Source organism: Coregonus clupeaformis, chromosome 19 (genome assembly GCF_020615455.1).
Source record: "Coregonus clupeaformis isolate EN_2021a chromosome 19, ASM2061545v1, whole genome shotgun sequence".
In the NCBI taxonomy this organism is placed as follows: domain Eukaryota; kingdom Metazoa; phylum Chordata; class Actinopteri; order Salmoniformes; family Salmonidae; genus Coregonus; species Coregonus clupeaformis.
In genome coordinates this window covers 35410407-35426220 of record NC_059210.1, presented here as the reverse complement: position 1 = coordinate 35426220, position 15814 = coordinate 35410407, and the positions used below count along the sequence as shown (strand labels likewise).

Genomic DNA, 15814 nt, shown 5'->3' with positions numbered 1-15814 from the left:
AAAGAACGCAATCAATTTGGCCCAGTGTGGGATGATGTTATCAAATGACTCATAATAAATTTGATCTGTTTTAAATGGAGAAAACATTAGATCAACCAAATCCATTCAGATATTTCCTCTGAGTATATCTTCAAAGAACATCAAGCAGTTTTATCAACCTCTCTCCACAGAAATATGAACATCAATGCACCAGAATATGCAGACAAATGAAATAATAAGATGAAAAATATAGTTGTTCTTCTAATGTGCTCAGGGATGTTGAGTTGGCGGTAGGCCTTGGCACATGTCTAGTCTGACTAAGCTCTGCCTGCAGTGATGTAGACAGCAGTTGTTAAGTCTTTCTCACCACCCTCGCTTGAGTGAACTACATTAACAGGAAGGGGGTTGAATAAACATGAACGCCATGTATCAAAAGGGGGACATTTTGGCCAAAATCCCCCCGAAACTGGCAGCGGCACCATGGCATGGCGAGTGACTGGACTTAAAGTGATCTGGAAGATTCCAAACTAAATTAGGAAACAACTATATCTGTTTTGTTTCAGTGAGAATTTGTGAAGTGAAAGAGTGAAGAGATGCCATTTCTGTGGTTATATTAATACTGATATTCACTTACAGGGGCACTCACAGGGTCTTGCAGTTCTTCAGTGTCTTTAACTTCAAGTGAGGGCCGAGGCTTCATCAGAATCTCTTCGCTACATTCAGTGTCAGATGTGTTGGGCGAGTCGCCCAGATCCAGAAACACATCTGTCCGCTGTCCGCGGAACCGGATTTTGTCCAACCGCTTAAGCATGTTAAACACAGTTGTCTTTTATCTTAACATGGCGTATGGCATATCTGTAGGGACAAAAAGGAAGAAAGACACAGGTGCTTAGAATCAAATATTGTACCGCCAACTCACTGACCAGGATATGTCTCCATAAGGCATTCAATTGTCATTAATAAAAATATCTGTAAATTCTAATTCAATATGACCAATTCTAAATGCCAATTTAAGGATTCCTGTGAAGCAATATAGTACTTACAGTGAAGGAAAAAAGTATTTGATCCCTTGCTGATTTTGTACGTTTGCCCACTGACAAAGAAATGATCAGTCTATAATTTTAATGGTAGGTTTATTTGAACAGTGAGAGACAGAATAATAACAAAAAAATCAAGAAAAACGCATGACAAAAATGTTATGAATTGATTTGCATTTTAATGAGGGAAATACGTTTTTGACCCCTCTGCAAAACATGACTTAGTACTTGGTGGCAAAACCCTTGCTGGCAATCACAGAGGTCAGACGTTTCTTGTAGTTGGCCACCAGGTTTGCACACAACTCAGGAGGGATTTTGTCCCACTCCTTTGCAGTTCTTCTCCAAGTCATTAAGGTTTCGAGGCTGACGTTTGGCAACTCGAACCTTCAGCTCCCTCCACAGATTTTCTATGGGATTAAGGTCTGGAGACTGGCTAGGCCACTCCAGGACCTTCATGTGTTTCTTCTTGAGCCACTCCTTTGTTGCCTTGGCCGTGTGTTTTGGGTCATTGTCATGCTGGAATACCCATCCACGACCCATTTTCAATGCCCTGGCTGAGGGAAGGAGGTTCTCACCCAAGATTTGACGGTACATGGCCCCGTCCATCGTCCCTTTGATGCAGTGAAGTTGTCCTGTCCTCTTAGCAGAAAAACACCCCCAAAGCATAATGTTTCCACCTCCATGTTTGACGGTGGGGATGGTGTTCTTGGGGTCATAGGCAGCATTCCTCCTCCTCCAAACACGGCGAGTTGAGTTGATGCCAAAGAGCTCCATTTTGGTCTCATCTGACCACAACACTTTCACCCAGTTCTCCTCTGAATCATTCAGATGTTCATTGGCAAACTTCAGACGGGCCTGTATATGTGCTTTCTTGAGCAGGGGGACCTTGCGGGCGCCGCAGGATTTCAGTCCTTCACGGCGTAGTGTGTTACCAATTGTTTTCTTGGTGACTATGGTCCCAGCTGCCTTGAGATCATTGACAAGATCCTCCCGTGTAGTTCTGGGCTGATTCCTCACCTTTCTCATGATCATTGCAACTCCACGAGGTGAGATCTTGCATGGAGCCCCAGGCCGAGGGAGATTGACAGTTATTTTGTGTTTCTTCCTATTGCGAATAATCGCACCAACTGTTGTCACCTTCTCACCAAGCTGCTTGGCGATGGTCTTGTAGCCCATTCCAGCCTTGTGTAGGTCTACAGTCTTGTCCCTGACATCCTTGGAGAGCTCTTTGGTCTTGGCCATGGTAGAGAGTTTGGAATCTGATTGATTGATTGCTTCTGTGGACAGGTGTCTTTTATACAGGTAACAAACAGAGATTAGGAGCACTCCCTTTAAGAGTGTGCTCCTAATCTCAGCTCGTTACCTGTATAAAAGACACCTGGGAGCCAGAAATCTTTCTGATTGAGAGGGGGTCAAATACTTATTTCCCTCATTAAAATGCAAAACAATTTATAACATTTTTGGATTTTTTGTTGCTATTCTGTCTCTCACTGTTCAAATAAACCTACCATTAAAATTATAGACTGATCATTTCTTTGTCAGTGGGCTAACGTACAAAATCAGCAGGGGATCAAATACTTTTTTCCCTCACTGTACATGTGCATTCCACATGACATTGCATTCTAGCACAGGCATGAGGAGGGTGGAATGAATGGCATAGTCATCCACATACAGTCATTCAATTCTGCAAGAGTAATGGGCACACAGCATGATATCATTCCTATCAATTTCCTATGGGAGAATTTTTTAAAAAAAACTCTACTCATATCAGTAATGAGACACTTACTGTAGAATAACCTCGACTCCCATCACTTCTCCACATGATTAGACAATTCAAAAGGATGACAAAATAGCCAAATGGTGGGCAGGAAGAATGTATATTTATTCTACCTTAACTTTGATCCCTTTTCATCTAGAATCAATTTTTCTAAGTATTATTCTTTCTCCAAAACTTAACTGGCTATACATGTCGCACCAGCTTCCTAAAGTAGGGGCAAAGTGGTGTGCGACCAATGGGCCTGTGACTGAGGCGGTGTGGGTGAGTTGGGTAATTAGTTTAGGGATGGACCGCTCACGCATGATCTCTTTACTGTATGTAGGTCAGACAGAACGCCGGACCCTTTAGCCTCTGCCCAGACAGCGAAATTGGGAGGAAATTGAAAGAGAGTGGAAACGACAAAAAGTGAAAAAGAAAAAGGTTGAAGAAGAAAGAGAGATATGGTACATGGCCAACTTGCATCATTGCATCACAGCACCCATTAATTAGGTGTCTAGGTGCCCTTTATAAGATGATATCCCAAGTTTAGGAGGAGGGTCGTTATAATTGATTTCAATCACATTTTGACCGCACTCCTTTTGATTTGAACGAAACTTTCCATACTTGCCCCTGGTCAAAAGTGACTTTTTGGACCTGAATGCCAAAACATTCAGGAGATAGAGGTGCCCAATGTTCACCCATTTTGCATATCCCGCCATACCATGAGACATCCATGTCTGCATCACTGGAAAAGATAAACTGTTGAGTTTGATATAATTTAAAAAGCTTACTAAAAAGGTTGTCAAACTATTTGATAAATTCAACAACAAAAAATGTAATACATTTTTTTTCTTCTTTATCGTCAATTATCCAAAAACGCATAAACTCAGAATATTTTTTCATTTCCACATAGACCCCATTTTTCATCATCTGAGGTCTTTGTGTTGTGCCCGCCATCGGTTGAGACACAGCATGCTCTTGAATACAGGGTAGGTGTCATGTTTAGGCTGATAGATTTAAAAATGTCAACTTTCAAATGGTACCACAAAGATGGTTGGAGGTCCACACATCAGAGAATGTTGACTTGAATGAGAATATCAGTTGTTTTAAATTACACTGTCAATCTTCCATAGGAAACCTATACAAAATATTATATTGATAATAGACATTCCCATTTAAAAGGTAGACTCAGTGAAATTACGTTGCCACGAGCAGCATCGCAGATATTTAGATGAACGAGATGCAAGACTCTCACACAGTCACACAGTATCTGTGCATGTTTCACGCCGTTACAGTGTGGTAGCCAGGGCACCAAAACAGCTGAGAAGTTAACCTTTATGCTTCAACGCTCTTAGTTGTTGTGGAAATTTACCCACTATGCTGTTTATGTTCTGCATCTACGTCATTTCGCTGAGTCTACTTTTAAGTTGACATTCGATGGTGGGTGGATCGGTGGCCATCTTTGTGGTAGTAATGGTCCTCCCGAGTGGCGCAGTGGTCTAAGGCACTGCATCGCAGTGCTAGCTGTGCCACTAGAGATCCTGGTTCGAATCCAGGCTCTGTCGTAGCCGGCCGCGACCGGGAGACCCATGGGGCGGCGCACAATTGGTCCAGGGTAAGGGAGGGAATGGCCGGCAGGGATGTAGCTCAGTTGGTAGAGCATGGCGTTTGCAGCGCCAGGGTTGTGGGTTTGATTCCAGTATGAAAAAAATAAAAAAAATATGTATGCACTCACTAACTGTAAATCGCTCTGGATAAGAGTGTCTGCTAAATGACTAAAATGTAAATGTAATTGGAAGTAAAGTAAACGAAATGGTTTACCAGCTAAATTGCAGTGGTCTATGATTGAAATAGACCACTGCATTGAAGAGTATGCGGTTTCTCAATCCATGGTGGGCCCAACACATACAACTTAGATTATGTAAATGTGGGTTTAAGATACAATATATGCGAAAAGTTTAAAAAATGTGAGTTTACATTTGTATTTATAATTGACATTTTTTTCAACTGAAAGACGATGCCCAGAACTTATCCATGATGTTGCACAACGATTGAAGTCAATAACATGTTGACTAGACCGGGAGCACACGTGCGTCCGTGTGCACCATCGCGCGCATGTTGATTTTGTCCACCCACACCAGACGCGATAAGGATACGCAGGTTGAAAAATTTAAACAAACTCTGAACCAACTATATTTGGGGACAGGTCAAAAAGCATTCAACATTTATGGCAATATAACTAGCAAGCTTGCTGTTGCTAGCTAATTTTTCCTCTACTCCGAAAATTAATCCACAGATAAAAGGGTAAACCAAGTTTGTTTCTAGTAATCCCTCCTCCTTCAGGCTTCTTCTTCTTCTTTGGACTTTATATAGCAGTTGGCAACCAACTTTAAGGTGCTTTACCACCACCAACTGAACTGGAGTGTGGACCTCAGTTTATCTTTCAATCCCCCACGTGGATATATGCTCCTAAAAACCAATGAGGAGATGGGAGATGCAGGACTTGTAGCGTGTCAAGAGTCACAAATAGAACCAAGTTCTATTTTAGCGCCTGGCTATGCACACGCTTGTTGATGCGCACGAGTAGTGTGGATGCAATGATTGAATAACATGTATGTGTACATTTATTTTGCAACGCTCGCGCAGGTAATGCGAGCGGTGTGGTCAGCATGTATGACATTGTTTTAGTCAAAGTATGATATATTTGGGCTTGAAGTGGGAAATCCATATCAATTTCGTGTATTTCCCCAATGATATGACGTGCTAATACTTTTCAGTATAAGGTCCCACCGTTGACAGTGCATGTCAGAGAAAAAAACAAACCACGAGGTCGAATGGAATTGTCCGTAGAGCTCCGAGACAGGATTGTGTCGAGGCACAGATCTAAGGAAGGGTATCAAAAACATTCTGCAGGACACAGTGGCTTCCATCATTCTTAAATGGAAGAAATTTGGAACCACCAAGACTTCCTAGAGCTGGCCGCCCGGGCAAACTGAGTAATAGGGGGAGAAGGGCCTTGGTCAGGGAGGTTACCAAGAACCCGATGGTCACTCTGACAGAGCTCAAGAGTTCCTCTGTGGAGATGGGAGAACCTTTCAGAAGGACAACCATCTCTGTAGCACTCCACCAATCAGGCCTTTATGGTAGAGTGGCCAGGCAGAAGCCACTCCTCAGTAAAAAGCATGACAGCCCGCTTGGAATTTGCAAAAAGGCACCTAAAGGACTATCAGACCATGAGAAACAAGATACTCTGGTCTGATGAAGCAAGCATCACGTCTGGAGGAAACCTGGCACCAGCCCTACGGTGAAGCATGGTGGTGGCAGCATCATGCTGTGAGGATGTTTTTCAGCGGCAGGGACTGGGAGACTAGTCAGGATCAAGGGAAAGATGAACAGAGCAAAGTACAGAGAGATCCTTGATGAAAACCTGCTCCAGAGCGCTCAGGACCTCAGACCGGGGCAAAGGTTCACATTCCAACAAGACAACGCAGGAGTGGCTACGTCTCTGAATGTCCTTGAGTGGCCCAGCCAGAGCCCGGACTTGAACCCGATCGAAAATCTCTGGAGAGACCTGAAAATAGCTGTGCAGCGACGCTCCCCATCCAACCTGACAGTGCTTGAGAGGATCTGCAGAGAACAATGGGAGAAACTCCCCAAATACAGGTGTGCCAAGCTTGTAGCGTCATACCCAAGAACACTCAAGGCTGTAATCGCTGCCAAAGGTGCTTCAACAAAGTACTGAGTAAAGGGTCTGAATACTTACGTAAATGTAATATTTCCGTTCTAAAAACCTGTTTTTGCTTTGCCATTATGGGGTATTGTGCGTAGATTGATGAGGGGGAAAAAACTATTTAATCAATTTTAGAATAAGGCTGTAACGTAACAAAAAGCCAGGGGGTCTGAATACTTTCCAAATGCACTGTATGTAGGAATGTATGTTGTGTAACTGATAGATGCACACACACACGTTAATGTTTTTTAAATGTATGTAAATTGGAAAGTCTTTTGTCTGTAATGTATTTTTCGTTATGTGTCGGACCCCAGTAAGACTAGCTGTCGCCGTTGGGGTCGGCTAAAGGGGATCCCAATGAATCAAATCAAATCCAAATCCCAAGGGTTCTCAGCTATAAGCACCGTTTACCGGTGGGACCATGTGAACTACAATCCAGACGCTCTGTTATATCATTTAGAAACTTAAATAATCATTGCTTGCGATAAGGTTTTCGAAACATATGGAACTTATCTTTCATATCAGTGAGAATCTTTCAAACAAAAAAATATACACTTGCTGTAGCAGGTTTGCACAGATCCATATGGCTGTGTGCCTCCAGCCGACAAAATACACTTCCACTACACTTCTTCCCCAAGTACACTTACACAAAGGCATTTTGAGCACACTAGATAGCTAATTAGCAGAGGTCTCTTCTGTCTTCCGTAAACAAGTGCTGTAACATGGAGATATGGCTGCGTGTGAACACTAAACCTAAATGTATAAAGATGTGTAGTAATTTAAATGTTTGGTTTTGTTAAAACAAGCGATGCGTGTTAACGCGGGGCTCTTAAAGGTCAACTTCCCCTTAGGCCATTTAAAACTAGAAAAGTTGGTTTTATGTGGCATCGATATGAGTCAGAAACATTCATTCTAGTGTCAAACTTGAGTACAAAGTGTAAATAGGATAATTGTGACCCATTTCAAGAAGCTAGGCATATGTCACACATCACTACTTCACACAACTTTTTTATACAAATGATAGTGTATTTTTACCTGGAGTTTTTCCCTTCCTGTAGGGTACTGCTTAAACCACTGTTAGTCTTGAACTCTTTGGTTGTTTACTACACTATCTTACTCACTCTGTTTAGCACATGGCCTCACATGTGAATCCTTAAAGAGAAGGGTGGGGCTAAGGCTTAAGAGGGTGTGAACGATGCTGAATAGGTGTAGCTACTTTTGGGCTCCCGAGTGGCGCAGCTGTCTAAGGCACTACATCTCAGTGCTTGAGGTGTCACTACAGATTCCAGGCTGTATCACAACCGGCCATGATTGGGAGTCCCATAGGGCGGCGCACAATTGGCCCAGTGTCGTCTGGGTTTGGCCGGTGTAGGCCGTCATTGTAAATAAGAATTTGTTCTTAACTGACTTGCCTAGTTAAATAAAGGTAAAATAAAATAAATAAATAAAAGGTAGCTCTCCAGTAGGCGTACCAAAACATTCAACAGCCATTTGGTCAAAAGTGGGGTTACAAGTTCATCAACTTTCAAAGCAGAATTACTTTCCAATGTAAAAAACTACATTTCAGATTTTGCTACACAAGACCGAATCGAGGCGGTCGCTCACAATTTTAGTCATAAAGTCAGTCTCGTCCAAAATTGAGTTTTGTAAGTGAGTTCATCATGACTTAGGCTGCATTTAGACAGGCAGCGCAATTCTGATCTTTTTTTCACAAATTAGTCTTTTGACCAATCAGATCAGCTCTGAAAAAGTTCTGATGTGAAATAATCTGATGTGATTGGTCAAAAGACTAATTTGTGAAAAAAAGATCAGAATCGGGCTGTGTCTAAACGCAGCCTTACTGGAGGGTTGGGTATGGATTACTTCTATGCCCACTTTTGCCAATGATGCCCAATTGCCCAGAGACAACATGTTGTGGTTCGCCCCCAGCTGCCATGTGGACATTTGTTGTCAAGTGTGCATATGGGTGCAGCATACGCACATTAAAATCTGCAAAAATAAGTGAAAATGGCCTTCCATAAAGTTAGTGCAAACTTCCAATGCATTTCAACAATATTGCCAAATGCACAGGAAGTTGGTGGCACCTTAATTGGGGAGAATGGGTTTGTGGTAATGTCTGGAGCGGAATCTGTGGAATGGTATCAAATACATTCCATTTGCTCCTTTCCAGCCAATATTATGAGCCACCCTCCCCTCAGCAGCCTCCACTGGCCAGATGGCCAGGAATGGATTACATCCGACACGGTCACTTCTGCTGCCTGTCAACCGTCAAACCGCTGGTGTTGGTGAGTACGTTATCTGAGTAGATAGCTGGTACTAGCTAGCTAGTAGCTACTTTTCGTTATACAACATTATTTTATAACGCTAGCGAGCCAGGCCAGGTGTCTTTTACCTTAAAAACATATTGAAAGGGAACTTTATGCATTATGAACCCTTTTTTTCAGTGGATGTAGGTGTTTTGCCATGTCCCCGGGTGTTATTCATCAACTTCCACGAGAAACATAATCCTTAAAATAATAACATATTTAAATGTTTCATGTTGTTAGTCTGTATGTCCCACTCATAAATGACCACCCTGCTAGGCTAAATGATAGAGAAAATTAACCAAATTTCAAAATGTTAAAATATGTTTGATAGAGAAGTTAAAATCCTGTTCAAGTGTTCACCATTATGCTAGCTCAATCTTGCTCACTCACAGAGCTATGGCTAATTTGGGCTCCAAATTTCCACCCTGTTAGGTTCCACCCTGTTAGGATTATGCACCTAACAGGTTGGAAAATGCACCTAAAAAAAATATGTGCCTGAGCTTAACAAATATGTTTTTCTGAAAGTCAAATCATGTCCTTTTTATGATAGAATACTACTTTTCTATATACAGTACCAGTCAAAAGTTTGGACACACCTACTCATTCAAGGGTTTTTCTTAATTTGTACTATTTTCTACATTGTAGAATAATAGTGAAGACATCAAAAGTATGAAATAACACGTATTGAATCATGTAGTAACCCAAAAAGTGTTAAACAAATAAAAATATTTTAGATTTTAGATTCTTCAAAGTAGCCTCCCTTTGCCTTGATGACAGCGTTGCATACTCTTGGCATTCTCTCAACCAGCTTCACCTGGAATGCTTTTCCGACAGTCTTGAAGGAGTTCCCACATATGCTGAGCACTTGTTGGCTGCTTTTCCTTCACTCTGCGGTCAAACTCATCCCAAACCATCTCAACTGGGTTGAGGTCAGGTGATTGTGGAGGCCAGGTCATCTGATGCAGCACTCCATCACTCTCCTTCTTGGTCAAATAGCCCTTACACAGCCTGGAGGTGTGTTGGGTCATTGTCCTGTTGAAAAACAAATTATAGTCCCACTAAGCCCAAACCAGATGGGATGGCGTATCGCTGCAGAATGCTGTGTGGCTTGAATTCTAAATAAATCACTGACAGTGTCACCAGCAAAGCACCCTCACACCATCACACCTCCTCCTCCATGCTTCATGGTGGGAACCACACATGCAGAGATCATCTGTTCACATACTCTGCTTCTCACAAAGACATGGCGGTTAGAACCAAAAATCTCAAATTTGGACTCATTAGACCAAAGGATATATTTCCACCGGTCTAATTGCTCGTGTTTCTTGGCCCAAGCAAGTCCCTTCATCTCCTTGGTGTCCTTTAGTAGTGTTTTTTTGTTGTTGCAGCAATTCGACCATGAAGGCCTGATTCACGCAGTCTCCTCTGAACAGTTGATGTTGAGATGTGTCTGTTACTTGAATTCTGTGAAGCATCTATTTGGGCAGCAATTTCTGAGGCTGGTAACTCTAATGAACTTATCCTCTGCAGCAGAGGTAACTCTGGGTCTTCCATTCCTGTGGCGGACCTCATGAGAGCTAGTTTCATTATAGCGCTTGATGGTTTTTGCCACTGCACTTTAAGAAACTTTCAAAAGTTCTTGACATTTTCCGTTCTGACTGATCTTCATGTCTTAAAGTAATGATGGACTGTCGTTTCTCTTTGCTTATTTGAGCTGTTCTTGCCATAATATGGACTTGGTCTTTTACCAAATAGGGCTATCTTCTGTATACCACCCCTACCTTGTCACAACACAACTGATTGGCTCAAACACATTAAGAAGGAAAGAAATTCCACAAATTAACTTTTAACAAGGTACACCTGTTAATTGAAATGCATTCCAGGTGAATACCTCATGAAGCTGGTTGAGAGAATGCCAAGAGTGTGCAAAGCTGTGATCAATGCAAAGGGTGGCTACTTTGAAGAATATAAAATATTTTTTTATTTGTTTAACACTTTGTCTGGTTACTACATGATTCCATATGTGTTATTTCATAGTTTTGATGTCTTCAATATTATTCCGCAATCTAGAAAATAGTAAAAATAAAGAAAAACCCTGGAATGAGTAGGTGTGTCCAAACTTTTGACTGGTACTGTATATATTCCTTTTCCCCCTAAAAGTTATGAGGTCCAAAAGGCACCACAAGTAGGAATGACCCAGCTAGCTAAATACAACAAGCTAACGTGCATGTCAGAGGAAGATGTGCATAGCTCACGTTAGCTAACTGCCTTGCTAACAACACCTAACTATAGCCCATTGGCATTTAGGGTCAATACAGGGCAGGCACTTGGATACTAGCTTCCTAGCTTATCATAGGATGTAGCCAGCTTGCTTTCAATAATGTTTCAACTCGAACTGGCAAGCCAACATAAGCTAGCTAGCCAACTCATTTCAACTCGGACAAAGATGCAACTAACCCGGTTTTTCAAGTTAGGTAAGTAGCTAGCTAGCATTCGGGGCTTTGTCTGCTAACCCAAAACAACATGCCTGTTCTCATAAACATTTATTGTGTATTTTCTAGGGCAAATTTATTTTCAGGATGGTACTTGTCTACTACAAATATAGCTATGGCAGAAAATGTCAAAACGTATCAGCAAGCATTCAGCATTGTACACAGCTCTTTGCATAGTAACGGCGTCAGCGTCCCCGGCCTGAATCTATTCTATAGTTACAGTCCCTCTATTAGCATATCAAATACTTCCAAACTAGAGAAAGTTATTTTTCTCGCTATATGTTTATTGAGTGATGATATTTTATTTCATTCACAGCTACGTATAGAACCTGGTGGATTTGTTGTTCAGCAGTGTCGTGGGAACCCCGCTAATATATCAAGAGCTGTTACAGAAGGCTGAGGCAGTGGCCAGACATCAGTCCCGCTTCAGAGTAGTGGAGGACTTTTAGCCCTCCATAACTGGCTAAGAGACTATTGCAGCTCTGTGGGTGTAACATCTATTGACAATTTTGATACCTTCTGGAAACAAAGCTCGTATTATAAAGGAGGATGGGATCCACCCAAATCATTTGGGTTCCTAGATCCTTTCACAGCATTATAAGGCTGTGTTGAGATAATGACTTATTAATTACCCAAGTCCAGCTCAGTTTTCCCTACCATTGTGTCGCTGAGTTGATTCAGCAAATGTACATTATCTTAGGGGCGTTGGAAGACAATGTAAATAACCTAGTTTATATCCCTCTTATTGCCCGGAATGCCTCTGCTGATCCTACAGCTATTGTATGCAGTAATCAAATGCCTATGAACCAGAGTAATACTGTTAGCACTGAGGTGGTGTGCCCTAGTAGGAAGTCCACTGTGTGCAGCTCACCCTGCACTAATAAAAATAACTTGAGTATGTCTACCTCTGTTAAGCTTCCCAGTAAACCAAGAAAATTATCAAGCATCCCAGAAAAGTGTTAAAAATAGCCCACGTTAACATATGTAGCATGAGAAACAAGGTTCATGAAATCAATAATTTCCTAGTAACAGATCAAATCAAATAAAAATGTATTTTCCACAGGCGCCGAATACAACAGGTGTAGACATTACTGTGAAATGCTTACTTACAGCCCTTAACCAACAATGCATTTATTATTTAATAAAAAAGTAAAATAAAACAACAACAACCAAAAAGTGTAGAGAAAAACAGAGCAGAAGTAAAATAAAATAACAGTAGGGAGGCTATATACAGGGGGGTACAGGTGCAGAGTCAATGTGCGGGGGCACCGGCTCGTTGAGGTAATATGTACATGTGGGTAGAGTTAAAGTGACTATGCATAAATAATTAACAGAGGCAGTGCAAGTAGTCCGGGTAGCCATGATTAGCTGTTCAGGAGTCTTATGGCTTGGGGATAGAAGCTGTTGAGAAGCCTTTTGGACCTAGACATGTCGCTCCGGTACCACTTGCCGTGCGGTAGCAGAGACAACAGTCTATGACTAGAGTGGCTGGAGTCTTTGAGAATTTTGAGGGCCTTCCTCTGACACCGCCTGGTATAGAGGTCCTGGATGGCAGGAAGCTTGGCCCCAGTGATGTACTGGGCCGTACGCACTACCCTCTGTAGTGCCTTGCGGTCGGAGGCCGAGCAGTTGCCATACCAGGCGGTGATGCAACCAGTCAGGATGCTCTCGATGGTGCAGCGGTATAACTTTTTGAGGATCTGAGGACCCATGCCAAATCTTTTCAGTCTCCTGAGGGGGAATAGGCTTTGTCGTGCCCTCTTCACGACTGTCTTGGTGTGTTTGGACCATGATAGTTCGTTGGTGATGTGGACACCAAGAAACTTGAAGCTCTCAACCAGTTCCACTACAGCCCAGTCGATGAGAATGGGGGCGTGCTCAGTCCGCTTTTTTTTCCTGTAGTCCACAATCATCTCCTTTGTCTTGGTCACGTTAAGGGAGAGGTTGTTATCCTGGCACCACACGGCCAGGTCTCTGACCTCCTCCCTATAGGCTGTCTTATCGTTGTCGGTGATCAGGCCTACCACTGTTGTGTCGTCGGCAAACTTAATGATGGTGTTGGAGTCATGCCTGGCCATGCAGTCATGGGTGAACAGGGAGTACAGGAGGGGACTGAGCACGCACCCCTGAGGGGCCCCCGTGTTGAGGATCAGAGTGGCAGATGTGTTGTTACCTACCGTTACCACCTGGGGGCGGACCGTCAGGAAGTCCAGGATCCAGTTGCAGAGGGAGGTGTTTAGTCCCAGGATCCTTAGCTTAGTGATGAGCTTTGAGGGCACTATGGTGTTGAATGCTGAGCTGTAGTCAATGAATAGCATTCTCACGTAGGTGTTCCTCTTGTCCAGGTGGGAAAGAGAAGTGTGGAGTGCAATAGAGATTACATCATCTGTGGATCTGTTGGGGCGGTATGCAAATTGGAGTGGGTCTAGGGTTTCTGGGATAATGGTGTTGATGTGACCCATGACCAGCCTTTCAAAGCACTTCATGGCTACAGACGACAGTGCTATGGGTCGGTAGTCATTTAGGCAGGTTATTTTAGCGTCCTTGGGCACGGGGACTATGGTGGTCTGCTTGAAACATGTTGGTATTACAGACTCAGTCAGGGACATGTTGAAAATGTCAGTGAAGACACTTGCCAGTTGGTCAGCACATGCTCGGAGTACACATCCTGGTAATCCGTCTGGCCCTGCGGCCTTGTGAATGTTGACCTGCTTAAAGGTCTTACTCACATCGGCTACGGAGAGCGTGATCACATAGTCATCCGGAACAGCTAGTGCTCTTATGCATGCTTCAGTGTTGCTTGCCTCGAAGCGAGCATAGAAGTGGTTTAGCTCACTGGCTTGTGTCACTGGGCAGCTCGTGGCTGTGCTTCCCTTTGTAGTCTGACATTCATATTCTGCAAATCTCTGAAACTCACTTAGATAATACCTTTGATGATACAGTGGTAGCAATACAAGGTTATAACATTTACAGAAAAGCCAACGGGGGCGGTGTTGTGGTCTATATTCAGAACCACATTCCTGTAAGCTTAGAAAGGATCTCATGTTAAATACTAATATGGCTACAGGTTCACCTGCCTCACCTAAAGCCCATTCTGGTGGGAAGCTGTTATAGACCACCAAGTGCTAACAGTCAGTATCTGGATAACATGTCTGAAATGCTTGATAATATATATGATATCAATAGAGAGGTATACTTTCAAATCAAAATCAAATCAAATCAAATGTATTGTCACATACACATGGTTAGCAGATGTTATTGCGATTGTAGCGAAATGCTTGTGCTTCTAGTTCCGACAGTGCAGTAATATCTAGCAAGTAATATCTAACAGTTCCACAACTAATATCTAATACACACAAATCTAAGTAAAGGAATTGAATAAGAATATATGGATGAGCATTGTCAGAGCGGCATAGGCTCTGATTTAAATTTTTTACATTTACATTTTAGTCATTTAGCAGACGCTCTTATCCAGAGCGACTTACAGTTAGTGAATACATATTATTATTATTTTTTCATACTGGTCCCCCGTGGGAATCGAACCCACAACCCTGGCGTTGCAAACGCCATGCTCTATCAACTGAGCTACATCCCTGCCGGCCATTCCCTCCCCTACCCTGGACAACGCTAGGCCAATTGTGCGCTGCCCATGAGTCTCCTGGTCGCGGCCGGCTGCGACAGAGCCTGGATTCGAACCAGGATCTCTAGTGGCACAGCTAGCACTGCAATGCAGTGCCTTAGACCACTGCGCCACTCATGAGACGAATAAATATTGACTGGCTTTCATCAAGCTGCCCATTCAAGATAAAGCTTCAAACTGTAACTAGTGCCTGCAACCTGGTTTAGGTTATCAACCAACCTACCAGGGTAGTTACAAACAGTACAGCAATGAAATCATCAACATGTATTTATCATATCTTTACTAATGCTGCAGAAATTTGTTTGAAAGCAGTATCCAAATCCATCTGATGTAGTGATCACAATATAGTAGCCATATCTAGGAAAACCAAAGTTCCAAAGGCTGGGCCTAATATTGTGTATAAGAGGTCATGCAATAAGTTTTGTAGTGATTCCTATGTTGTTGATGTGAAGAATATTTGTTGGTCCATGGTGTGTAATGACGAGCAACCAGACGCTGCACTTGACACATTTATGAAATTGCTTATCCAAGTTACTAATAAGGATGCACCCATTAAGAAAATTACTGTAAAAACTGTTAAATCCCCGTGGATTGATGAGGAATTGAAAAATGGTATGGTTGAGAGGGATGAGGCAAAAGAGATGGCAAATAGGTCTGGCTGTACAACCGATTGGCAAACGTACTGCAAATTGAGAAATCATGTGACTGGACTGAATCAAAATAAGAAGAAACTACACTATGAAACAAATATAAATGACAAAGAATTATAGTAAAAAAGCTTTGGAGCACCTTAAATGAAATTTTGGGCAAAAAGGCAAACTCTGCTCCATCATTCATTGAATCAGATGGCTCATTCATCACAAAACCCACTGAC

At 42.5% G+C, this 15814-nt stretch overlaps 1 pseudogene; it reads right to left on the bottom strand.

Moving 5' to 3' along the window:
• The window catches only part of LOC121532049, a 66324-nt pseudogene that overhangs the window by 35122 nt on the left and 15388 nt on the right, over positions 1-15814 (bottom strand).